The 13,982-nt window shown below is 35.6% G+C and overlaps 1 pseudogene; it reads left to right on the forward strand.

Annotated features, from left to right (window-relative positions):
- The first annotated feature begins 1,564 nt into the window (after positions 1 to 1,564).
- On the forward strand, positions 1,565 to 13,724 carry LOC101996244 (annotated as a pseudogene).
- The last annotated feature ends 258 nt before the right edge of the window (positions 13,725 to 13,982 follow it).

Genomic DNA, 13,982 nt, shown 5'->3' on the forward strand with positions numbered 1-13,982 from the left:
CTTTCCTAATTTTCTACCTAATATAGAAAATGTTTCAAAGAATAACATGTACTAAGATCAAACTGATGGCAACAGAATAATTAAAAGAATTTTTATAGAGTAAATATACCTGGTTATCTAGTTGCTATGTAGTCTCTCATTTGCCCAGAAATCACTGTGGCATTTCCTCCAAGTGCATAATCATTATCTCAACTTAAAATAAACAGCAGATTATAGCTGTGGATATATATTTCTTTCCAGGTTTGGGTAGTTCACAATGCTTTCATTTTACTTTTTTTTTTTTTCACTTTTGAGACTAGCTCTGTAATTGCCTAAAGAATGAAACTTTTGTAAAGGATAAAGAATATCTTTGTAGGTCCAATGAATAAACTGGCATATTGCTGTCAGACAAATATTGTATGGAGCTGGCTAGTCATTAAACACTTAATTAGGTTTTTTCTGGATAATACAAGGAATTTTTGGAGATCTGTGCTACATTTGCTTTTTCTCCCCATCCTCTAGAAGAGACCTATAATCATAGAATTACCATCATATTCTAACCACACTTACATTCATGGAAAGGCCTCACAGACTTAAATCTTTCCACAAATTACCTTCTCAGTGACAGCAATTCCTATCTTCCCAGCTTTCCCCTGTGCAATTTATCCTTTGCTGCAACAAGTAAACCAAAAACCAAACAATGCACATTATTTTAACCATTATTCAGAGGTAGCCACACACAGTATCACTATTTATAATTTACTAATTCGTGAATATGCATCTTAATTATTTGGCCATCTATTTTAGTCTAATATTTGCAACAATTAAAAACATTGTTTTTACATATTCAAATAGTTTAAAAATTGTAACCTTTTATATTGTACTAAAGGTGTTAAGGAATCAATTGTGGATATCTTCTATTTCCCTAAATAAAATTCAAGAATCCAGAGAATGTAGAAAAACATTTCTGACGATTGAGCAGTGGTAGTGCACTTAGCCATCATGCATGAGAGCCTAGGTTCTTTCCCAAATACTATCAGCAAAAACAATTAGGGCTTTTTTTATATCTTCCATTTATATGTATATAACTTATCCATTCATTGTTCAAATGCTGATTAAATACTTTGATGGTAGATTTGATGATGTTTTTCATATAGTCTGTATTTGATAAATAAACAGAGGAAATCCTGGACAAATAAATTCTTAGATTATTTATAAGCTACTAAGAGTCTCCATTTATCTTCTTTTGCTTAATTCTTCTGCACAGTGGTGACACAGGAAAAGTGATAAGATGATGACCAAAAAAAATGTTCTTGGTATAAAAAAAAATTGTCAGGAGTCATGTTCAAGCCTATAAATGTAAACATAATTAACACATGTTGCTAAACAATTTTGCTAATGCAATCTCATTTCATTATTCTATATCAAAAGTCTCTTCCAAACTTACTTACATTCAAGAAGTTATGAGTCCAAAGTCTCTCTCCCTTTCGAACTGCACTATATGCTGTCATTTACTCCACAATTACATTTTCTGTATTCTTTTTGGTTATTAGTGTGAGGAGATCTGTACCAAGACTTGGCACAAATGGGTTGTGTGATGGGAATCCTGGGGAACATTTGTGGTGCTTGTGCTATTGCAGCTGCTGCTTCTGGTTTTTATTTGCTGTTTCAAACACTAGCCCTGACAAGAGCAGAGACAGCCAGTGATTTAAGTGTGAAGGATAGGGCTGCTGTGATAGCAGCTGTGTCTGTGATGAATGGCGGCATAGCAAGCAAGAAGGGAGGAAGATGTGAATTAGGAGAGGATGGATGGAAAGTGACAGATTTAGAGCCATTCCCTAAAACGGCAGCCAGTTTACACTGTGAGGTAAGAAGTACACTATTTTAATTTCAAGAGGTTTTATGGAATGTCACACTAAATTTGTTTGATTCATAGTTTAAATATAAATCACTCTCTACTTAACTATTTCACAAGCCTGGGAGGAACTTCTATTTATACCCTTTTCTTGTACTTATTGAAAGTTTCAATTTTCAAAAAGTAATACTCCTGATATTTTTAATAAAATATGAAGTAGCATATAAAACCTAATCATCAATGTTAGCTTTATTTTTTATGTAAATAATAATTTCTTCCCATTTTCTATGATCATTTATAGGAAATATGAATGATTGATAAACCAGTTATGAGTTTTTTGGAATTTTATTATGTAGACAAGCATTCATGTATATTTTGTTTAATTTCTGTAATAGTGAATGCTACAGAAAGCAAAAGGAACCCTAGTGTGCAATTTTGCACAACTCTACTTCTAAAACCTTAAATATCCATCAAACACATATACCATATCCATTGTCTAGAGGCTTTCCCAAGTTTCATTGTGCAATAGGGACACAAAAAGTTTAAGAGGTTGAAAAGTGAATACTGCAGGAAAAAATGTTCTCAGGACACAGCAGGAAATATGCTCATATAAGCACTGAGAGATTCTGACACTACACACAAGACCCCTGTAAGATTAAACTAGAACAAATCCAGTATGAAAAGAAGACAAAAAAGGGAATGAAGTTCCATTCGTGGTTACAGTGATTTTGCCCATTTGTATCAGCTATTTCAATGTTCTTTAGGAGTATATCCCTTGATAAACTGTCTGTGTTGTATTTGAAGGTCATCCAAGTATATTAGAACAGCATAAATTGGCCTGGATATTAAAAAATTTAAAAAGACATAAAGTTAGGTCAGAAGAAAAGTGCATTAGAAAAAAGTTGGAATAAAGGTTGACTGTGTTCAAAACGTGTTATACTGAATTCCCCAAAATCGAATTATTATCAAAAAGTTATGAATATAAAATGGAATCATTTTTTGAAAGAATACCACAAGAGGGATGGCATAGAAGAGTGAAGAGTGGATCTAATGTATATAATAATTAATGTGTGCAACCCAAAGTCTATTAAAAATAGACTTTGTTTTATGTTTTTAAAAGTAAAAAAATCTAAAGTCTGTGTGAAGAAAACGGTTGGTGAAAAAAGAAGCAAGTTACTGCCTTTATGAAATCATCACCAGAAACAAGTATAATGTTAAGTATGTTTATTACATATGCTTAAATTAAATATGCCCATTATTCCAGAACCTGGGAAATATTGATGATGTTTTTCACGTTTTATTCTAAGATGTTCTAGTGTTTGTGCACCTCAGACAATATCTGCAGGACAAGTAGCAGGTATCACTACAGATGTGTTTTGAATGAGGTGCATAAATTCTTTTAAGAAGCAATTGATTCCATGAGAAGCATAGTTCTTATATAATTTCTCGGTTTTGATAAAGAAGGTGAAATAAATTTGTATTACTTTAAGCTGCAACTCAGTCATCACAGATTTGTATTTTTTTCATAAAAAAACATATATATGTTGGCAAGAAGTAAATTCTGCAGTCATAATTATCCCTATGATACATCACACATACAAAATTACATTATTTGAGGTGACTTCTAAATGATTGAATCACTAGATGTTACCAACCCAGAATGAGCAGTTTCTGCACAACCTAATTCTAGCTTGAACAGCAGGCAATGGCACAAAAACTGAGGGTCAACCATAGCCCACTGGGAATGGCAGGAAGCAGTTGCAGCAAAATGTGTATCTGCAGAGCACTATGGACACTGACTCATACAGAGGTAGGCCATGGTATAGGTAACTGGATAAATAATTGAAGAAAATAAAAAGAGTGACACTTTATTGTTGAAGATATATTTAAAGAATATTTTCTCCAGGCTAATATGGTGTATATACTTTTCTGAGGATTCCCAGGAACAATATTAGGAAAAATATTGAAAGACAAGGACCAGGAAAAAGCACCTTAGCAGAAGAGGTAAAATCCAGACACATTGTTACACATCTGTCCTTTCTCCAAAGAACAGATAGAAATCAAGAGCACAGATAGAACTTGTAAGGCCAGAACACAAAATTTTTCAATACATGGGCTAGATAAAAGAATCCCTAGTATTTTCAAGTAGAAAATAAGATAGGAAAATTATTCAAGACCTAAGTGCACAGCATTATTGTGAATTATGACATAAACTCTGGTTTATAATGCATGCACTTATTTGATCTGATGTTGCTTGAATGAGAATCTAGTGTTCCATAGCATCAGGCATTTAATCTCCTGGTTCCTAGTGGGTAGGACTAGTTAGCAGAGTTTAGCCTTATAAGAAGTTGGTCTCTGGAGGGTGTCTTTGAGAGTTTAAAGGTTCATGTCTTTTTCACTTCCCTTTTTCTACTTCTGAGCTTGTGAGTTCTTAAGATCCTTTTCCTGCTACCCTGCCTGGCCCTTGAAGGATAAACTTCCCACCATAATAGACTCTTAATCCTTTGCAACTTCAAAGCCACATAAACTTCTCTGTATATAAGTTGCCTTTGTCATAATATTTTCTCAAAGAAATAAGAGAAAAAGTAACTGATACTAGGGATTTTGCTAGCTAATGTTGGGTGGATATTAAGCCTCTGTATTTCAAGCTGCCATGTGTCTAAAATAACAACATGAAAATGTTTAGCACGTGCCACATGGTTTGCTTACTTACCATACCTTTGTCTGTAACACAGGCATATATTATGGTGAGAATACATGTGTTCTTGCTTTATTATTATTTAGTAATAAAATACAGAACTAGCCATGGGTCTTTGAGACTACTAATTTATCTAAAACTGTTAATCCAATGAGATCCCATTTTCTCTCTTAAAACTAATGTAAATAGCAAATCATAATATCACATGCTTAATTTTATTGCTGGTGTTTTCTATATACAATATATGAAAACATTTAGAGAAATGCTTATACACAGTATATATTTCCTAAAAAATAACTCTGTTGATGTGCACTTTGGGCTATTTGTTTGATACATATTTCTTCCTAAAATAGAGATAATTTCAATGTACTTTATCACTTTGTATTCTGTATAATTGCAATATTCCCTTAAGCAATATTTATATTATGGCAAACATAAGGAGTATAATACAAAAGCAAATCTCATTTAAAAACATTTATCCATAATCATGAAATTCAGTAGATAATAATATTCTAGGTTGGGGATTTAGCTCAATGTTATGGTGCTTGCCTAGTACATACAAGGCCCTGGGTTTTAGTCTTCAGGTATGAAAAAAAGAAAAAAAAGGAAAAAATCATATGGTCTGAATGAAATTCTTTTTGGAAATTATTAAATACTCATATGTTTAAATGTTAAGATATTTAATAGTATAAAGTAGGCAGAAAAATAAAAACTTTGTCAAAATTCTTGTTTTTTTTTTTTTTTTTTTTTTTTTCTGAGACAGGGTTTCTCTGTAGCTTTGGTGCCTTTCCTGGAACTAGCTCTTGTAGACCAGGCTGGCCTCGAACTCCCAGAGATCTGCCTGTCTCTGCCTCCCGAGTGCTGGGATTAAAGGCGTGCGCCACCACCGCCTGGCTTTGTCGATTTTTTTCCACAATATGCTTCTTTTGATTCTGTCAAATTTCTATATCAAAATCAAAAGAAGCATATTGTGGAAAAAAATCGATGGTAACAAGATTTTGTCCCAGAACTTGTCGAGGACCAGCCTTGACAAAATCACCTCTTACCAGTGTAGGGACATGGGGATTGAAGAACTATAAGTAAAAGATATGAAGATACATAGAATACCAAGGCAGAAAACAGAAAGCAGTACAAGGAGATTATTTCAGGGATTACTCAAACCCTGAAATTGTCCATGTTTATTTTTCCACAGTGTTTATAGCCAAAGTAAACTGGAGGAGAAGGAAATAAAAGACTTATTAACATGATAAAAGGGTAACTCATCCAGTCAACTCTGAGACTTCCAATCATTAGCGTTCTGTTGTCTAGGTAGCAAGGTGACCAAGTCATGTGCTCTAGGTAACAAGTTGAAGCCTACCCTTCTCTAGGTGGCCTCATATTTATAAAAGAAAGGAGCAGAAGAACAAGTGCCTGAATATCCTGACCACCCATCGGAATGGCACTGAACTATTTTATCTTCAAAAGAGCAAGGAAACCACCTCTTGAATTAGAAGGTGCAGTAAAGCCTGTTAGTCTCCAACTCTATAATCATCAGACAAGATGGAAATGGGCCTACATTTTTTGGCCTCCACAAGAAGTCACTTAAGAATTTTGACTATCTATAAAGATTATGTAGAATTAAGTTCAGAATGCATAAACTCCACAAATATATTAAAAACTGAACATATTTAATGTCTATTTTCACACACATAACACACACTGAACTAATTTTAAGTATTCAATTTTGTTTTAAAACAACTTACATTTTTTCTTAGACTTTGACTAAAATAGAATGCATGCTAAATTGATCTTATCAATCCACACTGTTGATGATTCTTTGTTTAGTTCTTGCTATATAAGCATTGATTTTTTTTCCTATGGTCATTTTAGAAACATATGTATATTCTATTTTGCAAGATGTTTTTATAAAACTTAGAAGGATATTTGGACACTGAGAAAATACCCATAGAAGACCTTGTAAGTACACCAAATAAATATGTGAATTTATCTGCAAACCTAACACTTGACTCACAAAAAATCAAGTTTGATGGCTCTTTGATCTTGAACTCATTACCTGCAGAACTATGCATTTTGTTAAGGCATCCACACAAAGCAACATAAACTAACCTGTAAAATCACGTGAGTATAAGAATAAACAGATTTTCAATATTTCAGAATTTCCAAGCAAGCCTACCTAATAAGAAAACTGGGGCAGCTATTTTAATATCTGATAAAATAGACTTCAAACCAAACCAATGAGAAGAGATAGGAAAGGTCAATACACAGTCATCAAAAGAAAAATACCCCTAAAGACATTGCAATTCTTAACATTGATAAACTGAACAAAAGTGCACACACATTCATAAAAGAAGCACTACCACTACAGCTTAAATCCCAAACTGAACCTTGCAAAGTGATTGTGGTGACTTCAATACCCTATAATTGCCAATTGAGAGATCATTCAGTTCAGATAATAACTAAATAGAAATGCTGACGCTAGACCAAAAGTGTAATAGACATGTATATAACAATTAGTTCTAACACAAAAAAATAGATGTCTTCTTTATTTTTTTTGAGACAGGGTTTCTCTGTGGTTTTGGAGCCTGTCCTGGAACTAGCTCTTGTAGACCAGGCTGGTCTCGAACTCACAGAGATCTGCCTGCTTCTGCTTCCCGAGTCCTGGGATTAAAGGTGCAAGCCACCACCATCCGGCTAGATGTCTTCTTTTTTTTTTTTTTTTGAGGTCATAGGATTTTTCACAAAACTGACCACATACTCAGACACAAAACAAGTTTCAACAGATAAAAGAAATGTGAAACGGTATTCTCATCTTATTTGACCACCATTAATGATGGTTATCAAGAACAGTAACAATAAAAAGCTTAAAAACTCATGGAAACTGAATGAAAAATGATCCAAGACAGAAATTAAATATGCCCACTATTCCAGAGTCTGGGAAATCTTGATGATGTTTTTCAAGTTTTATTCTAAGATGTTCTAGAGTTTGTGCACTTCAGACAATGTCTGCAGGACAAGTAGCAGGTATCACTACAGATGTATTTTGAATGAGGAGCGTAAATTCTTTTAAGAAGGAATTGATTCCATGAAAAGCATAGTTTTTATAATTTCTCAGTTTTGGTAAAGAAGGTGAGATAAATTTCTATTTTTTCTTGTCCTTCCTTCCCTCCCTCCTCCCTCCCTTTCTTCTATCCTTACTTCCTTTTTCCTTATTCAAATGTAGATACTTTAGAAAGAATGTTTGAAGAAATAAGAAAGTTTTGCATCATTAGATATTACAAATTGCTCCTGAAAAAATATAAAGGGGAGATTTTATTAATTATCTAGGTATAAAATAGATTTACAGAATATTAGAACACAAAAAGTTCAAATTAGGAAAGATTGGTTGCAGACTCTTAATGACTTCCAAAGATTGCTAGGGGAGATTTCCAATCTATGGTCCACATTTGGGATAACACATGATCAAATAATTCATTTAAACAAAACCTTAGGTGATAACACAGACTTCAAGAATCCCAGGAAATTATTGCCTGAAGCAAAGTGAGAGTTGACTTTGTTTGAAGAGAAACTACAGGAGACATGTGTGAATTGTGTGGATCCAAATGTTAATTGTATTCTGGTTATATTACCCTCCAAATATCCCACTTTTGTTTCAAAACAAGAACATTTAATCTAATTTCCTTTGCTCAGCTTTTTCCTGACCATTAACAATAATAATTTGTAAGAGCAGGAGAGAATATTAGGTTTGGTTCTGGTTCTGATCTTAGTCATTGGCTAAAAAGCCTCAGGAAATTGACTTTTTCATAAATGTGTGCCCCACATTGGGTGCCAAATGAAGCATGCTTAATAAAGACTCAGTGAGAGAAATTAGGGTTCAACCTCAAGACCTGAAAAGCAAAGTAGCCAGTCACTGGCTCTTACCTTGACCTGAGTCAAAAAATGGTGATCCTGTCTCCAGTAATCACAGAATGAGACTGTTTCTGAGAGCTGTTTTCTCCCATTTTATAATTTTCTATAGTTCTGGAATTACAGACGTACATGACTGGAATTAAAGACATGCACTGCCTGGTTTCTATGGCACCTAAAGTGCCTACTTGGATTAAAGGTCTATGTTACTGTGGATTCTGGGATTAAAGGTGTCTGTTACCATTACCTGGTCTGTAAGACTGATCAATAGGGCTGTTTTCCTCTCAGATATTCAGGCAGGCTTTACTTATTCAAATACAATGAAATGCTACTACATACCAGGCTGGCCATTTTTCACTGGTCTTGTAGGTGATCTCAGCCAGGTAGTGACTGAGTATCTCTTGTTTGATTTCTACCTGCTTGAAGGTCTTACCATTGTACATGCCCATCATGGGAGGGTAATCATGTTCCTCAGTTGTGTCTTCACACCCTGTGCTCCTCCATGGGTCATATCTCCTACTTGACCTTTCTCATGGACTTAAGTGAGTGTTGCTTGATTTGTGGAATGCTATGATTCATTCACTGCCTGAAGGCATAAGTCACAAACAATGCCACACCAGTTTGGAATTATGATTAATAGGGCGGTATTTATTTAAAGGGGAAAAAACTTGCAGATCACCTTCTCAGACAACAGCCCTCTGTGTAACCAGGAAGGGAGTCTAGTCCCTGGAGAGCAGGAAGTGAAGAGAGAGAGGAGAGGGAAGTGGCCACTTTCTTAAAGGGAGAGAGACCATGCCCCAATGGGCTGCTATCTCAGTGGCTATAGGCTGGAGGAGTGGAAGGACCTCCCGCAACAACTGCCTCTGTCCAGTGCCAAACAAATATATCAACGGTTCACAGGACATGGCCAGCTGTTGGTTTGGGTCCAAAGCCCATTAGGTATGCTTCTTCTTTGCTCCACTGCAGTCATCTTCATGGCTGCTTGGAAAAAGAAGCACTGGCAGCATCTTTCAAATAGCTTTTACTTGCATTTTGTTGCTGACTAAGGATTTAAGTGCTTCTTATACATTTAGATACAAGCATGCTATCAGATGAAATAGTTAGTTAAAGAATACCTTTTCCCATTCTGTGTCTCATGACAGTGTCCTTTGTCATACAGAACAGTTTTCGTTTCAGGAGGTCTCATAAATAATTGTTTTCCTCAGCTCTTGTGCTGTAGATGATAAGTTCAGGAAGTATTTTCCTGGACCAATGCTTTCAAAGATAATCCCTTCTTTTTCTTCTGTTAGTTTCAGTGAATTTGCCTTATTTGGGTGTCTTTCATTCTTTGGTAATTAAGTTTTTATTTTTCTGGGTGATAAGTGTGGATTCTATTGCATCTTCTACATGTAACCATCTAGTTTAACCAGTACCACAGTTGAAGACAATTTTTTAATGGTGTATTTCTGACTTCTTATAAACAATCAGGCATCCTTTGGTCAGAGTACTTACTAATGTTGGTATTTGAGTCTATTGCATTTATGAATATATCTGTTTATGTGACAGTACTATGCTATTTTATTATTATTGCTCTGTAGTACAATTTGAGATAGGAGATGGTAATGCCCTCAGTAATTTATTTTTTTAGTTACCCTGAATTTTTTAATACTTCCATATGAAGCTGAAAACTGTCCCTTCAAGTTCAGTGAAATTTTTTTTTTGAAATTTTGATGAGGGTTGCATTTAATCTGTAGATTGCTTTTGGTAAGATGATCATTTTTTTATTATTAATTCTACTAATCCATGGGGATATTTTCATCTACTTATATCTTCTTCAATTTCTTTCTTTACTGTATTAGGGTTTCATCATATATGTCTTTCACTTGCTTGATTAGACTATCCAAGACAATGGTTTTTTGAGGCTATTATGAAAGGTGTCCTTTCTCTGTTTTGTCTTCAGTCCATTTATTTGTATTTAAGAGGGCTACCTTGCTGAAAGTGTTTCTCAGCTGCTGGTGTTTCCCAGTGGAAATTTTAGGGTCACTTATGTGTACAATCACATAGTCTCCTAAGAAGGGTATGTGATGTCTTCCCTTTCTATTTGAATCACCTTTATCTCTAGTTGTCTTATTGGTGTAATTAAGACTTCTATTACTATAGTAAATAGGTATGGAGAGAGTGAAAAATTTTGTCTTATTTCTAATTTTATTGAAAATACTTTGTATTTGTCTCCATACGTATTGGTGAAGGCAGGAAATTAGCATAACTAAAGTAAAAATATCAAAACAATAACTTATATTTAAAAGCTATTTTATTCATCAAAATAGATGTGCAATACATGTTTAGTCATGAAATAAAATATTATGCTGTTCCAAAATTATGATTTAGAGAAAAAGGCAAAAGAGCATGGTTGCCAGCTGTTAAATAAAAAGCTAGCCTTTTTCAAGGTCTCAATCTTTCACAGAACAAGATGCAATATAGAGGTCAAGCACAGGAGAGTCTGAAAAAAAAGGGAAGACAAACATCATTTATTTTCCAATGGAGAATATTTGTTGCATGACCAGTTATGCAGTGCTCGCATTCTGCTGACATATAGGATCCTAAGAATTATGTTGAAAGCCTGTCAGAGGCAAATAATAGCGTGTAGTTTTGAATAGTCTTGAAGGCTGGGGAACACATCAGAGTCTCATTGTCCTTGCTGACTAAATCATTCTGCCTTATTGAAATCTGCATTAGAGGAAAAATTTTGTGCAGAACATCAAGTGGAGCCTAATGGATACATATTTAATATTACCTTTAAGGGGTTATTTGATGGAGGAAGGTCATTGGTTAAAAAATAAAGAAACTGCTTTGGCCCATTTTATTGGTTAGAACATAGGTGGGTGGAGTAAATAGAACAGAAGGCTGGGAGAAAGAAGCTGAGTCAAAGAGACGCCATGATTCTTCCACTCCAGACAGATGCAGGTTAAGAGCAGGTAAGCCGGCTCATGGGCTACAGCAGATTATTAGAAATGGGCTAGTCCAGGTGCGAGAGCTAGCCTAGAAGAGGCTAGATAGAAATGGGCCAAGCAGTGTTTAAAAGAATACAGTTTCCGTGTAATTATTTCGGGGCATAAACTAAGCTAGCCATATGGGCGGCCAGGTGCCAGGGACGCAGCCCCGCTGCTCTTATTTCAACAGTTATTCTATTGAAGCGTCATCTGAGGTCTTTCATATTCCTGAAAACTTAGCATCAAGATAGTTTGGAAAAGTGTGTGTAACTCCATGAAATCTGAAAAGTAAAGCTGTGGGGCCATTGCACAATTCAGTTTTGTTTTCATTTCCCTTTAATTTTCCTTATTGGAAAAAGATGAAATTTGTTAATTTTCCTGTATAACTAAGATCTTAGTTCTGAAACAGTTGATTAAAATCTAAATTTGGTGACATATTGGCTACATCCAGGCATTTAAACTATTAATGGCACTTTCATTTTCTGAAAGATTAAAAAATACAAAACTAACATTTAGAGTGAATAGTAACTATCAGTTAGTTTAAGAGAACAAAGTTTCATGCTTAAAGTACTTCCAAATAATCGTTGTAAGGATTTTCCTACTCAGTTTCCTTAAAGCTGCATTCTTCTCTGTATTTTCACAAGAATTCTTGATGCCAGTAGAGTAAAAATTGAAATCAAAGATCAGCTTTCAAGGTTTCAATATGAAGCAAGTAATGACCTTTAAGTGGGTTAAAATCAGAAGGTAAATCATGGTTTATTATAGATTATTTATTTCTTTCCTCATATACTTATTTCATTTGGGACAGAAAAGAGGTCAACAAACTAATGATAAGCAATCCCCTTGAGGCTTGAATTTATCTTCAAAGCATCATGTTCATTCAAGTGAGGGCTCCAAATTGTTTGGCTCATTGATATGATTGATCATGCTTCTGCTTCATTAGGCCTAGAATGAAACATGTAACAAATCGTGAGGGGAAAAATCAGCTATTTGGTTAAGATATGATTCCAGGTAATCAAGGAAATGAATTCATACAAAATTCTCACTGAATCTATTGTTGATGGAATATTATTCCATTTCTTTTCAGCCATTTCTGCAATGTCATATCTTGCCTATGAGAAGGTATGACTATGTGGATCGGTGTAATTATAAAATTTAATAAATGTGATATGTATGAAAATATTCTTGCAAGTCCCTAAGCTGGTCTACAGGGGAAAGGTGGACAATAGTGTTTCAGAGCACTATGGTTTATATGGGCAACAGTGAGTACGTGTGGAATGGAGACTAACTCTCCACCCACTGCAGGCCCAGGAGGATGCCATCAACATCATATGTCACTCAAAACAACTGTGAGAATTCATGGGACTCATCACACTGGCCAATGACTGTGAAGTCCTGACCATAGTCACCCCTGACACTGGCGTCATCCTCTCTATAATCATGCTGTCCAATCCAAGGAAGGGCAAGATCACCTTCTGCACTGACATTCGAGTGGTCCATCTGATTCTGAATCACCGGCAGGGCAAGAATCACAGGATGGTCATCATCGACTTTGTGGGTAGCCCTGGGGAAGACAATGAGAAGGATCTGGCAAACTAGGCAATACCTCATATAGAAAAAGTTAATGCTGACATCTTCAATTTTGTGGAAGAGGAGGGGAACACAGAGATGCCAACGGCCTTTGTGAACACACTGAATGGCAAGGATGGAACTGGATCACATCTGGTGACAGTGCCTCCAGGGCCCAGCTTGGCTGATGCCCTCATCTGTTCTCTTTTTTGACTCTTGGTCATAGTGCTTCAAGTTTGGAGTAGATGCCAGTGCTGATCCTGAGTTGGCCGTAACTCTTCGTGTTTCTTTTGAAGAGCAGCGGCAGTGGCAGGAGGAGACATAGCGGGCAGCAGCAGCCTGTGCAGCCAAGGCTGGAATTGCTAGCTCTTGGACTGAAGACTTGACAATGCCCTCTAAAGATGACTATGGAAAGCAGGAATTTGGCAGTGCTGTGCTGGGCTTCCTGACCAAAGCAGCATGCCTAAGAAGGAACAGGATGCCTATGCCATGCAGATGTCCCTACAGGGAGCAGAATTTGGCCAAATAGAGTCACCTGATATCGAAGCCAGCTCCCCCACGGACACATCTTAGCCAGGCAAGAAGAAGGATAGATATGATGTGATCCAAGACCCAGATTTCCTTCAGATTCCTAGAGAACTTTCCAGGTGGGGATCCCAATAATAAAGCAAATGGAAACACAATGGGCTCTCTGGTCTCCCATGCTAACAAGGATGGCATAAAGGACAAGAAAAAGGAAAACAGGAAGTGAGTCTTCTCAGGGGACTGTAAAGACCAGGTTGGACATAAACTAAGATGTGCTCTCTGCAGATTTTACAACCTGAATAAAACTTGAAAAGTTTCTCCTTTAGCTTAAAAAAATAGAAAATAGAAAGAAAAAGAAAATATTCTTGCACTGATATTGTCATCAACTTTCTATAATAATAAAGGTGACTTAGATTGAAAGAGTTATTATTGAGTAACTATATTGTTCAAGGCACTGTGATTTACAATAGTAATACAATTTCTC

Source organism: Microtus ochrogaster, linkage group LG1 (assembly GCF_000317375.1).
Source record: "Microtus ochrogaster isolate Prairie Vole_2 linkage group LG1, MicOch1.0, whole genome shotgun sequence".
Taxonomy (NCBI): Eukaryota; Metazoa; Chordata; class Mammalia; order Rodentia; family Cricetidae; genus Microtus; species Microtus ochrogaster.